This window comes from Patella vulgata, chromosome 1 (genome assembly GCF_932274485.2).
Source record: "Patella vulgata chromosome 1, xgPatVulg1.2, whole genome shotgun sequence".
NCBI classification, from domain to species: domain Eukaryota; kingdom Metazoa; phylum Mollusca; class Gastropoda; family Patellidae; genus Patella; species Patella vulgata.
Window position 1 is genome coordinate 40,785,418 of NC_065879.2, and position 15,583 is coordinate 40,801,000.

General features: G+C 37.4%; 2 long non-coding RNA genes across 2 annotated transcripts; both read right to left on the reverse strand.

Annotated features, from left to right (window-relative positions):
* Nucleotides 1-6,008: 6,008 nt before the first annotated feature.
* LOC126821967 (uncharacterized) lies at nt 6,009-9,933 on the reverse strand. Its single transcript, XR_007680597.2, has 4 exons — nt 9,804-9,933; nt 9,015-9,052; nt 8,448-8,536; nt 6,009-6,144 (listed from the first exon to the last, which is right to left on the reverse strand). It is a non-coding gene; the product is annotated as an uncharacterized LOC126821967 (long non-coding RNA).
* Nucleotides 9,934-10,987: 1,054 nt separating this feature from the next.
* On the reverse strand, nt 10,988-13,321 carry LOC126820267 (uncharacterized). Its single transcript, XR_007679895.1, has 4 exons — nt 13,267-13,321; nt 12,954-13,004; nt 11,615-11,702; nt 10,988-11,328 (listed from the first exon to the last, which is right to left on the reverse strand). It is a non-coding gene; the product is annotated as an uncharacterized LOC126820267 (long non-coding RNA).
* Between the last annotated feature and the right edge of the window lie 2,262 nt (nt 13,322-15,583).

Consider the following 15,583-nt stretch of genomic DNA (forward strand, 5'->3'; position numbering starts at 1 on the left):
TATTCCTTATACCCCAAGGAAGATCCCTATTGTTTTTGGTGCATGCCCGACCCCCCGGGGCAGAGCCACGCCCATTTCTAGTATTTGTTTGTTTGTCGTCTACAGGCCACATTTCTTAACTAATAATCTTGAAACTTTGCATACACATTCTTTGTACCCTAAGGAACATCCCTATCGTTTGGGGTGCATGCCCAACCCCCAGGGGCAGAGCCACGCCCATTTTCTTTTCGTGTGTCTTTGTGTCGCCTACAGGGCGCAATTCTTACTGGATTTTCTTCAAACTTGGTATACTTATTCCTTATACCCCAAGGAAGATCCCTATTGTTTTTGGTGCATGCCCGACCCCCAGGGGCAGAGCCACGCCCATTTCTAGTATTTGTTTGTTTGTCGTCTACAGGCCACATTTCTTAACTTATAATCTTGCATACACATTCTTTGTACCCTAAGGAACATCCCTATCGTTTGGGGTACATGCCCAACCCCCAGGGGCAGAGCCACGCCCATTTCCCATTTTCTTTTCGTGTGTCTTTGTGTCGCCTACAGGGCGCAATTCTTAAGTGATCATCTTCAAACTTTACATACTTATTCCTTATACCCTAAGGATGATCCCTATTGTTTTTGGTGCATGCCCGACCCCCAGGGGCAGAGCCACGCCCATTTTTTGTATTTGTTTGTTTGTCGTCTACAGGCCACATTTCTTAACGTATCATCTTGAAACTATTCATACTTATTCTTTGTACCCGAAGGAACATCCCTATCGTTTAGGGTGCATGCCCGACCCCCAGGGGCAGAGCCACGCCCATTTTCTTTTCTTTTTATGTCTGTGTGTCACCTACAGGCCACAATTCTTAATCAATCGTCTTGAAAAATTTTCATATGAATTGCTTATACCCTAACGATGATCCCTATTGTTTTTGGTGCATTTCCGACCGGCAGGGGCAGAGCCACGCCCATCCCTAATATTTATTTATTTGTTTGTCATCTACAGATCGCATTTCTTATCGTATCACCTTGAAACTTAGCATACATATTCCTTCTATCCTAAGGAACATCCCTATTATTTGTGGTGAATACCCAACCCCCAGGGGCAGAGCTACGCCCATTTTCTTTTTTTATGTTTGTGTGTCACTTGCAGACCGCATTTCTTAATCGATCATCTTGAAAACTTTTTTATACTTATTCCTTATAGCCTAAGGCTACTTTTTTATATTTATTCCTTAATCCTAAGGCTGACCTCTATTATTATTTTTGGTGCATGCTCAACCCCTTGGGACAGAGCCACGCCTAATGTTTGCGTGTCTTGTGTTTTGCCTACAGACCGCAATTCTTAACAGATCCTTTTGAAACTTTGCATACCTTGTTTTAAAATAAAAATGGTGTTCTGTTAATGTGAACGAAATGTTAAACTGATAGCAGTCCTACAACCCAGTTTTATATCACAGACCCTCAATGCAAACTGGACCATATCAAACAAAACAGGAATGTGGACGTATATTGCTGCGTTAGCGATGCTCTTGTTTTTTTATATTAAAATATTAAAACCGGAAGTGGTGTAATTGGTTCTTTCTGCGAGCGTCGGGATACTTATCGTCGGTTGACACCCGATTTACCAGTCTATTTTGTATGCCAACTGTATAAAAATATTAACTAAATAATGATGACTATGTCCATTGTTACGACCTAATGACCTCATAGCTATAACCATATTGTGGACATAAGCTGCGTTCAATATTTAGCTGACTAAAAACTGCTATTCTCTCCGCTATTTAAAGTACAACATTAGTGTCGGTCATTATCACATATGTGATAGAACTGGTTAAACACGTTCCAAATATAATTTTAATACATAGATCATTGCTATGATAGATACGTAAAATAGGTTTGAACAATCTGAAGTGACGAGCGCAAAAGAAAAACTCGAGTTATCCCTCTATATAACTGACTGAAGTGACGCCGAAAATAAATAGGGTTCCTCTGCTTATGACACTAATGATTCAAAAGGAATTTGAACAATAGCCACGCAAAGTGTGGAGATACGCCCACGCAGCATCTATGCCTCAACAGCAGATTATTCGAAAGGAAAACTTGGTTGTTTAATAAATTGAATAAGGATCTATCATTCTTCAAGAAGCTAATCTCTATCGTTTTCACGAGCTTGTTGTATCTCTGGGACAGAAAACCTTATATTGCTGAAAATAAACAGGGGCCATCCTTGTCGCGGAACATTGAATTTCGAAAATCCGTTAAAAGCAAGGTTTTCAAAGAATGGAGACTATAACTCCGGAACGGAAGATTGCCAACCATTGAATATCAATAAAATTCATGACCCCAAAGCTTCACACAAAATTTTAAAAGTGAAGCCTCTATGGCGTGAACAAGGCTTTCAGGGAGCGGGCGGGGAGGGGGAACGGAAGGTCACAGAATGCTGAATATCGATAGGGTTCGTCCTCTCATCGTCACATATTTTAAAGAAATACAAAGAGGGATCTCTCGAACAGAAGTTTGCGGAGTACTGAAAATCGAGAGGTCCTTGTGCTTCACACCACATTTGAAAAACAAAATCAGTTAAAAACTGTAGCCTCTATTGCGTTAACAAGTTTTTCGGATAAGGAGAATAACTCCAGAACGATAAGGTGCGCTAGAGCGACAGTGACCGTCCTCTCATGGCTCCAATGCTTTACGCTAAATTTGAAACAAATCTGTTAAAAACTGAAGGCTCTATCGTGCTATTAAGGTTTTCGGGAAAGTGTGTGTGTGTGTGTGGGGGGGGGGGGGGCGACTCCCAAACGACAGGTTGTGGGGCGCTGAAAATACGTTAAAACTACGCGCACACATAAAAAATACCCGAGATCTCGAAAACATTTACACAGGATGGCAATGTTCCAGAGAACATTAACTCGAATTCTCGAGATCGTTAACACAGGATGGGGGATTCTCGAGAAAATTATTAGGGGATTTCGAGAACATTAAATTGAGTTCTCGAGAAAGTATCACAGGATCGCAGGATCTCGAGATCTTCTACAAAATTTTGCATGACCCCTATACGCTTCCGTAAAGTAGAATCTTCGACAAAGTAATTCCATCCACAATAATTTGCTCCGTTTTAGCACCGAATACAAAGCGGTTTTTAATCATCTATTTTTTTATAAACAGTTGGGGCATTCAAAATTAAATAGTACTACATTAATTACTATTATATTTAGGATCGATATATACTTTATTGACTATTTTAGTCTTAATAGACACAAAAACATAATATGGAACACAATTACTATTTTAATCAAGGCTATTGTGATGAAAATTTACTGATGCAAACGTTTTGGCTCTCCACAATAAAGGAAGTATTTCAGATTGTACTAACTATCGACAGATCTCACTGTTAAGTAGAGTCTCTAAATGTTTGAAAAATGAATACACAAGTATATATTTATCTTCCTCCTCGACAATTCACTATTAACGAAGTTCCAAAGTGGTTTTATGAAATGAGACTCGTGATGGGCATTATGTAAGGCTTTCGACAGGGTCTGGCATGCCAGTCTCTGTCGAAAGTTGGACGCTGTTGGTATTAAGGGGAGACTTCTTGGAGTGGCTGCTTCAAAGTTATTTAATTGATAGAACAGTGTGTTGTTGTCATAAATTATAGTCAAATATAAAATTATTCGCAGTTGATACATCTTTATATATGTAGATTAAAGATCCTACACAAGGTGCCCAAATTTTTAATTCAGATATTGAGAGAACATACATATGGACCAAAAAAGGACTGGTTTCTTTTAATCCCGATAAAACTGAAACATTAACCATTTCTTCCACAATTAGGCACGATTCGATGAAGTATCTCATCACAAACATTTGGGGCTTATTTTTCAAAACAATCTTAAATGGAACATACATATAGAAACTTTTTGTAATAAAGTCTAAAAAATTCATCAACTGCTTAAGATCACTCAAGTACCAACTAGGAAGAAAATCACTCAAAACAATATATACTACCTATATTTTACCGCACTGTGATTATGCTGACACTATTTAGGATGGGTGCACGGAATACTTAGCTAACCAGTTAGAATAATTACAATTAGACGCTTTGCGCACAATATGTGGCGCGGTGGGGTGGGGTGGGGTGGGGCGGGGGGGGGGGGGGGCTAGCCATAATTTAGTCTATAAAGAAGTTGGTATCTTACCTCTAAAACAACGCCGTGATGTTTCTATATAAAATAATCAACCACGTAAACCCCGATTACCTTTATGGTAATTTAAACAAAAAGCAAAGTAAATATTCATTAAGAAATGATAAAAAAACATCCATACTATTTTTGTAAAACTAATCTATTTTATAACTCGTTCTTTCCTTCAACGTGTCGTGCAATCTAGATCTTTCTATACGTAAGTCAGATACGTTGTTCATTTTTAAATAAAAACTCTCAAAACATGATCACTTTGTAAGTTCATATTACAATATTGGCAAAAAAGAGTTCAAATCATTCATTCAATCAAATAGTGATTTAAATGGACATGAATTTTCAATTCACATAACCGATTCTCCGACCTGCCGATGTCGATAAAATTATGATGATCCTTATCACTTTCTCCTGCGGTATGACCCTTATATTCAGATTTACGAAATACATTACCAACAGAATACAGTAACACCAAATTTGTATTGTATGGCTCAAAATAATTTAATATTTTCTAAGGTGCAACAATTTTTAGAATTTGAGTACTGTAATCATCCGTTATTATTACCATTACTAGCTTCTGTGGTTTACGCTGCAACATCTTTTATTTGTGAAAATATCCTTTCATAATTTAATGAATTAATAACACTACATGTATTTAAGTAAACTAATTGTAATTATATTGTTTTGTTGAAGGGAGAAGGTGGTATAGGCCGAGCTTGTTCCCCAATCCTATTCTATAGAATACAGCTAAAAAATATATATTCACTGAAAGACAGTGCAATCAGTGAATATTTATTACCATTTGCTTGATAACGTTGAGAGAACCCTCAACGAAACGCCGCCTTATCAAAATAGTAATAGTGTTCCATGTTATATTTTTTTGTTATTACGTGCGACAATTGCAAAATGCCACTCAGAGAAGATATTCATCATCAATATGGAGACAAGGCAGCGAAATCAGTGAATATTTATCGTCATTTACTTGAGAACCCTCGACAAAACATCGCCTTAATCAAAATAGTAATTGTGTTTCATATTATGTTTTTTGTGTTTATTACGTATGTCAATTTGTAAACGGCATCCAAAGAAGATATTCCTCTTCAATATGGAGATGAGGCAGTGAAATTAGTGAATAATCATCATCATTTACTTAATAGGGCTGAGTAGTAAATAGTAATTGTGTTCCACATTATGTTTTTGTGTTTATTACTGCTAATAATAAATGCCGCTCAAAGATGATATTCGTCGCCAATATGGAGAGGGCAGTGAAATCAGTGAATATGCATCACTATTTGTTTCACGGTTCTCCCAACGAAACGTTGCCTTAATTAAAATAGCAATTATGTTCCATATTATGCTTTTGTGTTTATTACAATTACGTGTGTCGATTGCTAAATGCCACTCAAACAAAATATTGTATTTTTTGTTTTTAAAAACATTTGTAGTTTGTAGTCGTCGGTCAAGTGTATACTGAGCTCATAAAGATGTTTCTTGCAGGCTCGTCGGAACGAAACATACATTGGATCGGGTATACTTGGCATATATTTGGAAACATTTTACATATTAAAAAAACAGTTAATATTGGTAGCCGGAATAAGCTGCGTTTTTTGGAATATTAGAACATAAAATATGTCTTGGTGACATCTATAAACACCCCTAAGAGCACCTAACACTGTAAAATATAATTATTTTTATTTTTTGAGAGGTCGTGAGTTGTTAAAGGTGGAGTATTTTATTTATAGAATAACAAGACACCGTTAAATTCCTTTGATATTTTTTAATTGATGTCATACACCATGCATTTGACGGAAACAGAGTTACATTAAAGGCTAAATGATAACTTCTTCGCAGTAACGTCCAAAGTACCACGATGCGCAGATACACCTGAAATCTCCATCATCTTGTGGTTTACATACACCATTGTAACAGGGTTTATATTGTGAACACAGGTGCTCAGATTTTTCTGTAAGAAAGAAAGCAACTGAATTCTGTATAATTATTAAAACATGTGTAAAACATATGCATGTATATCAGAAACACACACGAATAGTAATCATGGTTTTAATTCATTCTGCTATCTATACGTCGGTAGTTTTTGTGGTCGATGGTACAAAACATGGGGGTCATAAAACACCAGGTACTTTTGTTCCGAAATGCCCTGGCCTGATTAGTGGCGTTAAATTCCCCTCTCTATCTCCGTTACTGAAGGCGTGCGAAATCATTATCATCTTCAGATTCAGAGAGAGAGAGAGAGAGAGAACAAAAAGTATAGCAACACCGGCCATCACCCCCGAATATAGTGCTAGTGTTTGATCAGATATCGTTGCTATTTTACGTTATGGGAGGTATTCAATCTTCCTGTATGGTAAGACAAAAACTAAAGTTTAAGTAGGGGATTTAATAGATGGAAAATGGGGCGAAACCAAGTCCAAACAACAATGGCTGGTATACATCAGTTGGAAATCCTGTTTAGCTCATTTCATTTTATGTTGAAGTTGTTTACAGAGCCGTCAAAACAGTAAAAATTCAATAACTGGTGTAGCCTCAATAAGCCTAGATTATCTAGGGCTCTCCTCCTAACTGACTTAATGAGTGGTTGGATCTGAGCTTGTATTAGTTTGTCTCATTCTTGGTGTAGTGTCTGGTCAACAAGCCTAGATTATCTAGGGCTCTCCTCCTAACTGACTTAATGAGTGGTTGGATCTGAGCTTGTATTAGTTTGTCTCATTCTTGGTGTAGTGTCTGGTCCAAAACATCAAGATTCTGCACGAAAATGGCCTAGATATGTTCAACTGGTTAATCAGACCAGTGCTTATAGCTGATCAAGGTGTGTAGCAATGACCTACTAACGCAGAAAATCAACAATGACACGCGATTGTCAAAGTGGGCCATTACAACTCTGTCCATGATCTCAGTTCGTTGGTATCGTTGGTCATTGAGATTAGCTTACATATCATAATAGAGTCGCCACTAAATTTAGAACCTGCTCTAGGATGTTCCTCTGTGGATATGTCAGGTCCCTACGTCGGCATATCCGTGCTCCGCCAGCCTTCATTAACAAGAGAATGATACTCTTATCCTATCAGTGAATTATTCGACATGACGCAATTTTCGAATGATGGTCGTGCGACCTTATGGTAAGTTGACAAGGGAGGTCATCGCCATACCAAGCCCATTTGAATCGATTACGATCTGTTCTTTCGGTGGGATAGGGAGAGGTAAGTTAACCATTCCCCTTTCGACACAGTGCTTGGCGCAAAAAGAGCAACACCTTCTCTTGCAGACGTCCTGCGAGGTCGATAAGAACATTTACGGTCCTTTACTTCATAGTCTGTTGAAATTTAAACGATTAAAAGGTACATTAGTTAATAGCTAAATCTGCATATTGCAAGTCTTTCTTTAGGCTTCAAATGTTATAGAAATAAACGCTGTAGACCCTCAGATGGTTTGGATATAGCTTGGATTTAAACAGTCTTCAATTTAATTATGAAATCAATAAATGGCTGGCCAAGCTCACATTTACCGTTAATCACTCTCGGAGACTACCGATGAAAGGACTGACAATCGAGTTACCATAGTCATTGAGAATGTTACTTGATCATCGAGAATATGCGGGTGGAGCTGCCGTCTGCCAATTTGACGATCGGCAATTTCTAGTACAAACTTCCAACAGTAACAACTTCCAACAGTAACAACTTCGTTCCGAATAAAGTAATTTGACTGAAATTTCAATATTTTCTTTTTTTGAATTGTTATAGCGAGAATGGTCAATTCCTTATTAAACTCTTAACTAATATATCTTTAATGGTCGCGGGGGTGGCGACTCAAATGTCGTACAATCTGTCTCATAGACATAACTTGCCATCTTTTCGCTGTAGTGATTTGTCGACGCTCCATTGAGAAATACAGACAGTGAACACAGCGATTTTAAAACTTCCCACAATGCAATGGTAATGGCCCCTTTCCCCAATCATGCTTTTTACGACGCGGGCGCTTCGTACTTTCCTTGCGGCGTAGATTTGTTAAGTGCTACATTGGCAGTTTTCACTGGTATGTACTACATTGCATGTAGGACGTCACAATTATTATCATTTCACTTTCATTTGAGCGCATAAACATTCGGGTGTTGCGATATTTTTCTCTGTATATCCCCGCCATGAATCCATTTCCAACCACGCTCCTTAATTCGTTTTCGACAACTTTCAAAATCTTTGTATTATTTTGAAACATTGCAATACAATATATTCTAATGAACGAGTTACTTACCGACACATTTCAATCCCGGATCACATAGTCTAAAAAAAACAGTGCGCTGCCAATGCTACAGTCGTTTCACCCTCGGCACATTTTAATATCTACAAATAACAGGCATAATAAAACAGATGTAATCATGCAATAGTAAAGATTAGTTTATACCAAGGATTATTTGTCGTCGTCGTCAATAAAACACTTAGCGTACACCAAATATTGTGCATGAGAATTCCCCACGATCGCGTCAACGTCATAGTTCAGTTGTCACAGAATAGAAGGAACGGCTTGAAAAAAGCATTTAATATGAATTAGATTATTCAGAAAAAGTAATCCTTTGCATATTCCGGAAGTTGAATTATTTAATTTGTCATCTCTTTCTTTCGCAAATAAAGCACCCCGTAAATACGATATCTTCTGAATACACAAAAGTACACCTTTTCAAAGGGATTGGAACACTTCTGATTCTAACTGGTCGAGATTTGACAAAATGAGTATGAACTGACAGGATGAAGTCACGGGATTCAAACTGGTCTCATTCCTGATGAGACGGACAATGTACATTAAATTTATAATGATTCTCACCTCACGCTGATTAGGTATAAAAGTAAATGGTTGAATCGCTGAAACAGTATATAGGTGTCATTATTTATTTATATACTTATATATTTCCACCTGGCAACACATGCACATATAGCCGAAACATGTTTGTAATCAGACTTTAACGTGATTCGCCACGAGTAAATAACGTTTTCAATCCAAGCTAGGACTGAGAAGAACCTTCAGGATATACTTAAACCCTGCTTCGAATTTCTACAGCCATAGCGTGGACACCAATAGCTATAGGGATGAACCGGGGGTTTTACACTATACAAAAGACTAGGAACTGCTCGCCATCCAGATAAATCTGCTTTTCAACAAGGCGGTTTGATTTATTGTTCGAATAAAGATGTGGGAATTGAAGGAAATTGATGCCAAGGATAGGGAATTCAAAACTCATATAGTAAAGCATTTAAGTTTGTGGAGAAATATCGATACTAGCGATAACAATCGATCTTAATCGATAAAAGTACAAATAGACCAAGGAAAACGAATTAAAATATATGGGCCTAATCGCCTATAATTATTAACGTTAGCCCTCAATGTACACTAGTTTTATCCATGGAAATAATGTTCCTGAGATGTCAATAATAGGCCTAGTGATATTTCCAATCTCGGTTGCTCGTGAGTATATTTCAGAATATTAGAGAACGGTAGTCTGTAGCTTGATATCCGCGTCTGTAATAAAATCATGTTTATACAGGAAATTTAAGCGAACATTTAAAATAAAGAAATCAAAATGACCGTTTCAACACAGAGGAAAGCTATACTTACCATTACCGTTGACTTCATACAGCAAATAGACTGAGACGATTCCAAGAACTGAAATGATACGTCAAGATTTAATTCTGGTCTTAACGGCATGCGTGTGGTGGATACTTAACCATATGAAGTTGTTTTTATCTAAGCCGTCACCGGATATTTCTTCGGTGTTCTGCAAAATTATGATCGTACACAAATGGCGGAGTGATTAAATGGAATTTTTTTTAATGTCCCACTTTTCTGCCACAATATTTATGTCATACCAGTTTTTAAGCATAATTTTAAGCTTACCTAAAAGCTTCATTTTAACAGACATGTTACCACCCAGGGCTTGTGTTCAGTTCACACAATAACTATATAAGATACCTTATCATTTGTATTTTTATTTAAAAATTATAAATGAGTGATAGCAACAACATGTCAATAATACAAAATTAACAAACAACATACTTTCAACCTGATCTCGACTGCAAATTCAAACACTTTGCAAACAATACTGTGGTACCATAAAGTTGGAACTAAAAGGATTTAGCTAATTCTTGAATGTTTTAATCTTCCGTTTTGGATACCACATATAAGGGATTGGCGGAAGGTGGGCGGGGTCTCTTGGGGACATAAGATTTGTCTTTGAGCAGAGGTTCCATCTTACAATTACACGTACTGATTATTAAAGACCAACTGCTTGGAATGAAATTTCATGTTGAAATGTCCATTCAAAGTTTGCACTCTTTCTTACATATAAAGGCATTTGAACTTGTTTCACAATTTGGGGCCGACTTATTTCTTGGATAACGCTTACTTTATGACAAAAATAAACGAAAAAAATATTTCTTGGACAACGCTTACTGTATGACAAAAATAAACAAATAAAATATTAAATGACATGTACATAATTTAATAGCGAATGTTTACATATCACCAAGAACAATAACAACTAAACCTTGAAAGACCCGTGAAGCGTTAATGTACCAAATCACATATTATTAAATTTGTAAAGACCCCGACTTCACCCATTAACACCTGCGAACAAAATGGTGTCATATCCAATTTTAAAATATTCTGCTTGTTATGCAGTTGAGCTAAATGTCATCAATTACTGGAAGCGGGTATGACTTTATTCATTTTTCGAAAATCGAAACAAAAGGCCGAATAATATCAGCCTTCTGCATGGAAAATTGAATGAATGTTTTGATGTGTTCTATTTAGTCTATTGTTGATAGTTGATCCGGCATGAGCAACTATGCCCTCAGCAATCCCATCTACAGATAAGACGGGGTGTAATTCGAGGAATGTAACGTTTATTTTAGTTATAGAATAAGAAGGTAGTCAATTTGATTACTTTATTTTATTCACCAACGGATAGTTGACGCGGAAAGGAGTAGTTAGTAAAGGATTTAAGGCAGTATGATAAAATGTTCGCAGTAGCGACCGATGTTCCAGATTTGACAAGTACATTTGAAATCTCCATTATCTTGTGGTTGACATACACCATTGTGCATACATGGTTTGTATTGAGAACACAAATTTTCAGATTTTTCTGTAATAAAGAAAAATAAATTCAAACGATATCTAGTTTCAGGTGAATGTTACACCTTCACTGACTAGCATCGTTTTATGTATCTAGATAGATCCAGTATTATAACAACACAGAAATTATGTAAAATGTTGCTTAAATTTTGTATAATGAATTTGCACAACTCTCTATTAAATAGCATGTAAGCAACCCACCTGTGTATTATTATAAAAAAAGCTTTGTATTTGCCATTTTATTTCTTACGTATTTACATTTTTCTTTTTTATTTATCAACATTAGGCATACTTACCGACACATTTGAGTATAGGATAACACGGTGTTGTAAAACAGTTGACTACGTGTGATATTGTAGTCTTATTCTTACCACAATCTAGTGTCTAAAAATAATAAAATAGTTTTAATATTTACAACTAAATCAAGCAACAGTTTAATAAAGTACCACAAACGGACAAGCCTTGAAACAACATTTCCCGTTTGTTTTACTCGGTAAGCATCAACGTTGAAGGTATATTAATGTTTTCTGGAGCACATGCGACCGATAATACTTAACGTCCGAATTTTCTTGTGACCAGGAAATTAAATTTATGGACAGGTTAGCCGCTCTTTAGCCATTGTTTATCACACATTGAATGGTAACACCGCTCATTCACTCGTTGTTTTACAATTGCATTTGACATTGTATGATTCATTCATATAAATGTGTTTGGATCGTAACATACTTTTTTGAATACATTTCTAATCGAGGAAATATATCTTTAAAGCGGATATGTATAGAGTTTGTGTATTGGTGAATGAATGGTAGAAAGGAGTGTTTGAGTGGTCTACCCACTGCTAATCGAATTATTGAATAGATGTGGCAGTTAAACATAAGGCTTTCTGGTTAGGTGACTTTCCGATACCTCTGTTTTCACTCAGAAACTTTGCAATTTGTTCATATTATTTTACGTGCCCACGATTTTTCCGAAAGATCGATCAGCTCATTTAGAGACTCCAAAACGTACAGGGGAGTGGGGGGGGGGATGGCCGAATCATAAGGTCTATCATTGGGTCATCTGGCGTGGTTTCGATTCCCCGGTTGTACGTGACAAGGATTAGGGTCGCCTGTCCAACCTCGTGGGTTTTCTCCGGGTACTCGGCTTTACTCCCAATGCTAAAGACCCCTACGCGCAAGGAAATTATTGAAATAAAATTGAACCATATGTTAGTATGTTAGTCCCGAAATGCCGTTAACCCCCTCTCTCTCTCACCCCCAAGAAGGAATATGAACTATAAATTAAAGAATGAATACAGTAAGATCTTTTTTGTCTACGATATCACCCTTGGCGGAAGTGGACGTAAAACCACAGGAACGAACGTAGTAAGATTTGTAATAGATTGAAACGTAAATACAAATTATGCAGATTTTCAGATACACGTTGAAGATCAGAGTAAATGCAAATATAAAACAAATAAAAAGTTCCAGTCTCATATAGCCTTGTTCACAAAAACTTAAAACTAAGAATGCAAGAGCTATAATTTATACTATGATTTTAACGTCTAACCAATGAAAAGGCTGCATATTTCAAATATTTTAAGTCGTGAATAAGGCCCCTGGTAAAAATCTGTCACTGGTCACGGATGTTACTCACCATTCCCGTTGACGTTATACAGGAAATAGATTGACAAGATTCCAATTAAAACTGAAATGAGAGTATTGTGATTTAGCTTTTGTTAGTAGCCTAGTATTCGAGCTTTACTAAATATAGACACGTAATTTTAATCATCGCTGAAACAGACAATATGACAATATTTATTTCAAATATTTAATGAATACGCTGCATTGATTACTTTGTTTTGATTATGTAGAGATGATTAGGCAGACACAATTTGTTTTTCATCCAGTAATGCTCGTCTTAAGTGGTTATTATCATAAGTGGATATGATTAAACAGAAACTACTTACCTAGAAGCTTCATTTTAACAGACGTATTGTCGTTTTGTTGATAAGAATGGCGAGGTCGAAACTCAAACAAAACACCTGTGTTCATTTCACACAATAAATATAGATAAGTTTTAGCTCTTCAGAACATTCTGGAGAGTGAAAACACTGTATAAAATCACTGAATGAAAAAATCTTTTTGTTATTTCTGATATATTGTGTATGACGTAGGTTATTTCTGATATATTGTGTATGACGTAGGTTATTGCTGGTATGTTGTACCGTGAAGCAGGGCCCTTGAGAGGACAACAAATGTGCTGGGGGCTGGGGGAAAGGTGCCCTGCCTTTCGCGAAATCTCGAGGTTTACCAGGGTCAGGGACGACATCAAGAAGTTGTACTGCCAGGCAGTCGGCGAAATAGTTAGAGATTTCGGTCTCGATAAGCTCACCATCAATAGTATAGAAGGTACGATTAGGGCCTCAGTATCCTTGGTAGATACCGCCTTCGCCCTGGGGGTAGATAAAGGGAGTAACCCATTGGCGCCCAAGCATCTCTCCTTAACTCATTTTGAGGATAACTGGTCAAATTGGACTCGCATACACACGGACAGATCGCACAACCCCGAGAACGGTACGTCGGGTCTCGGGGTTTATATCCCGGGAAAAGAGTTCATGTACCAAATAGACTGCCAAACATGTGCTCTGTGTACGCTTCGGAAATGAACGTGATCAAAGAAGCCGTAGTGTGAATATCCAGCCAAAGGAAATCAAACTTTGTTGTCCTCAGTGACTCTCTAAGTAGCCTGGAATCAATAAGGAACCAGAGATCGGACGACAATCCCGAACTATTGACCCAGATCTACCTAGAGTACGAAGGGTCTCTGGCAAAGGGCAGACAAATAGTATGGACATGGGTCCCGTCGTACGTAAATCTAGCGGGGAAGGGAGAGGCGGATAGGCTCGCCCTAAAAGGGTCACAACTGGAAGAACCAAGTGTCAGCTCTGAATAGGAAATCTCCCTCGCGGAGCTCAACACATACAGATTCAGATCCGATGAGTCCTTAAATGCTAAGTTATCTGTAAATCACCACAGTAGGAAAATCTGCCGGTTATCAACAAAGCTGAAGGTGAAAGAAACGCTCAGTACCGTACCTTTAAGCCTATAAGGTTCAGCTGCGACACGGACGTATCTCCAGCTCATATTCTAGTAGACTACGCTCGCCTTAAGGGGCCCATACACGTTCAATAATTCCGTCAATATTATTGACCCAATAATATATTATCTCAATATATTGAATCAATATTATTGACAGGAATTGTTCATACACGATTCAATTTTTCCATCAATGGTCATTTTTCAGAATGGATGCCATGTTTACTCTTCCAAGGTTGACGATGGAATGAAAATATTGACGCAATTATTGACAGATACTCCACACACGATCAATATTGTCATTCAATAAATTGACCGTCCGTCAATATATTGATGAACCATCAATAAAAATCAAAATGGTTTTGATCCGTCAATATATTGACGCAATGATGGTTACATCAATATAGCCCACACACGTTCAATAATATTGAGTCAATATATTGAGTCAATAATATTGAGTCAATATATTGAGTCAATAATATTGAGTCAATAATATTGAGTCAATAATATTGAGTCAATAATATTGACGGAATTATTGAACGTGTATGGGCCCCTTAAGATTAGTATCCTAGATATTATGAGTGTTTTACTCTCTGAAAACTCGAGGTTTAACCCCAAGACTCAACGGACGGGATCCATAAGTGATCATCCTGAGGGATACTGGTAGACGGACGTCCCTACGTGAAGGGAGGTAGGGTGCCCTGTTGGGGGTGGGGGGATCGGGCCAACGGTTCTAGGGCCCGGCTGACAGTCAAACCTAAATTTACCTACCACACCCCTGTTAATATTTTGGCAATGAAGAAGACAAATAAAACATATTATGTATCAAATTATAAATCAGGTCCTCGCCTAATTCAATTTCGCATCCATTACCCGATAGTATTACAGGGTAATGTGAAAAAAAAATTGATCTAGTTGGCAAAAGATTCCTTTTTTTAATTGAATAACACGAATTTGTGCTGAATTATGGATTAACACTTTCTGCGACATTTTTCGGGCATCAATTATTATTTGTGAATGCATCTGCAACCATCTGATTGGATGGTTGGAATTTAGGTCGGCAGAGGCTGGGATTTCGGTTAAAAAACCATTGAACAACTTTGAAGTCGCTTAACGCACGGACTAGAAGAGTAGAAAAACGCATTTGCGGTCTTTAAATTTTCTCCGGGAAGGCGAGGCACCCATACC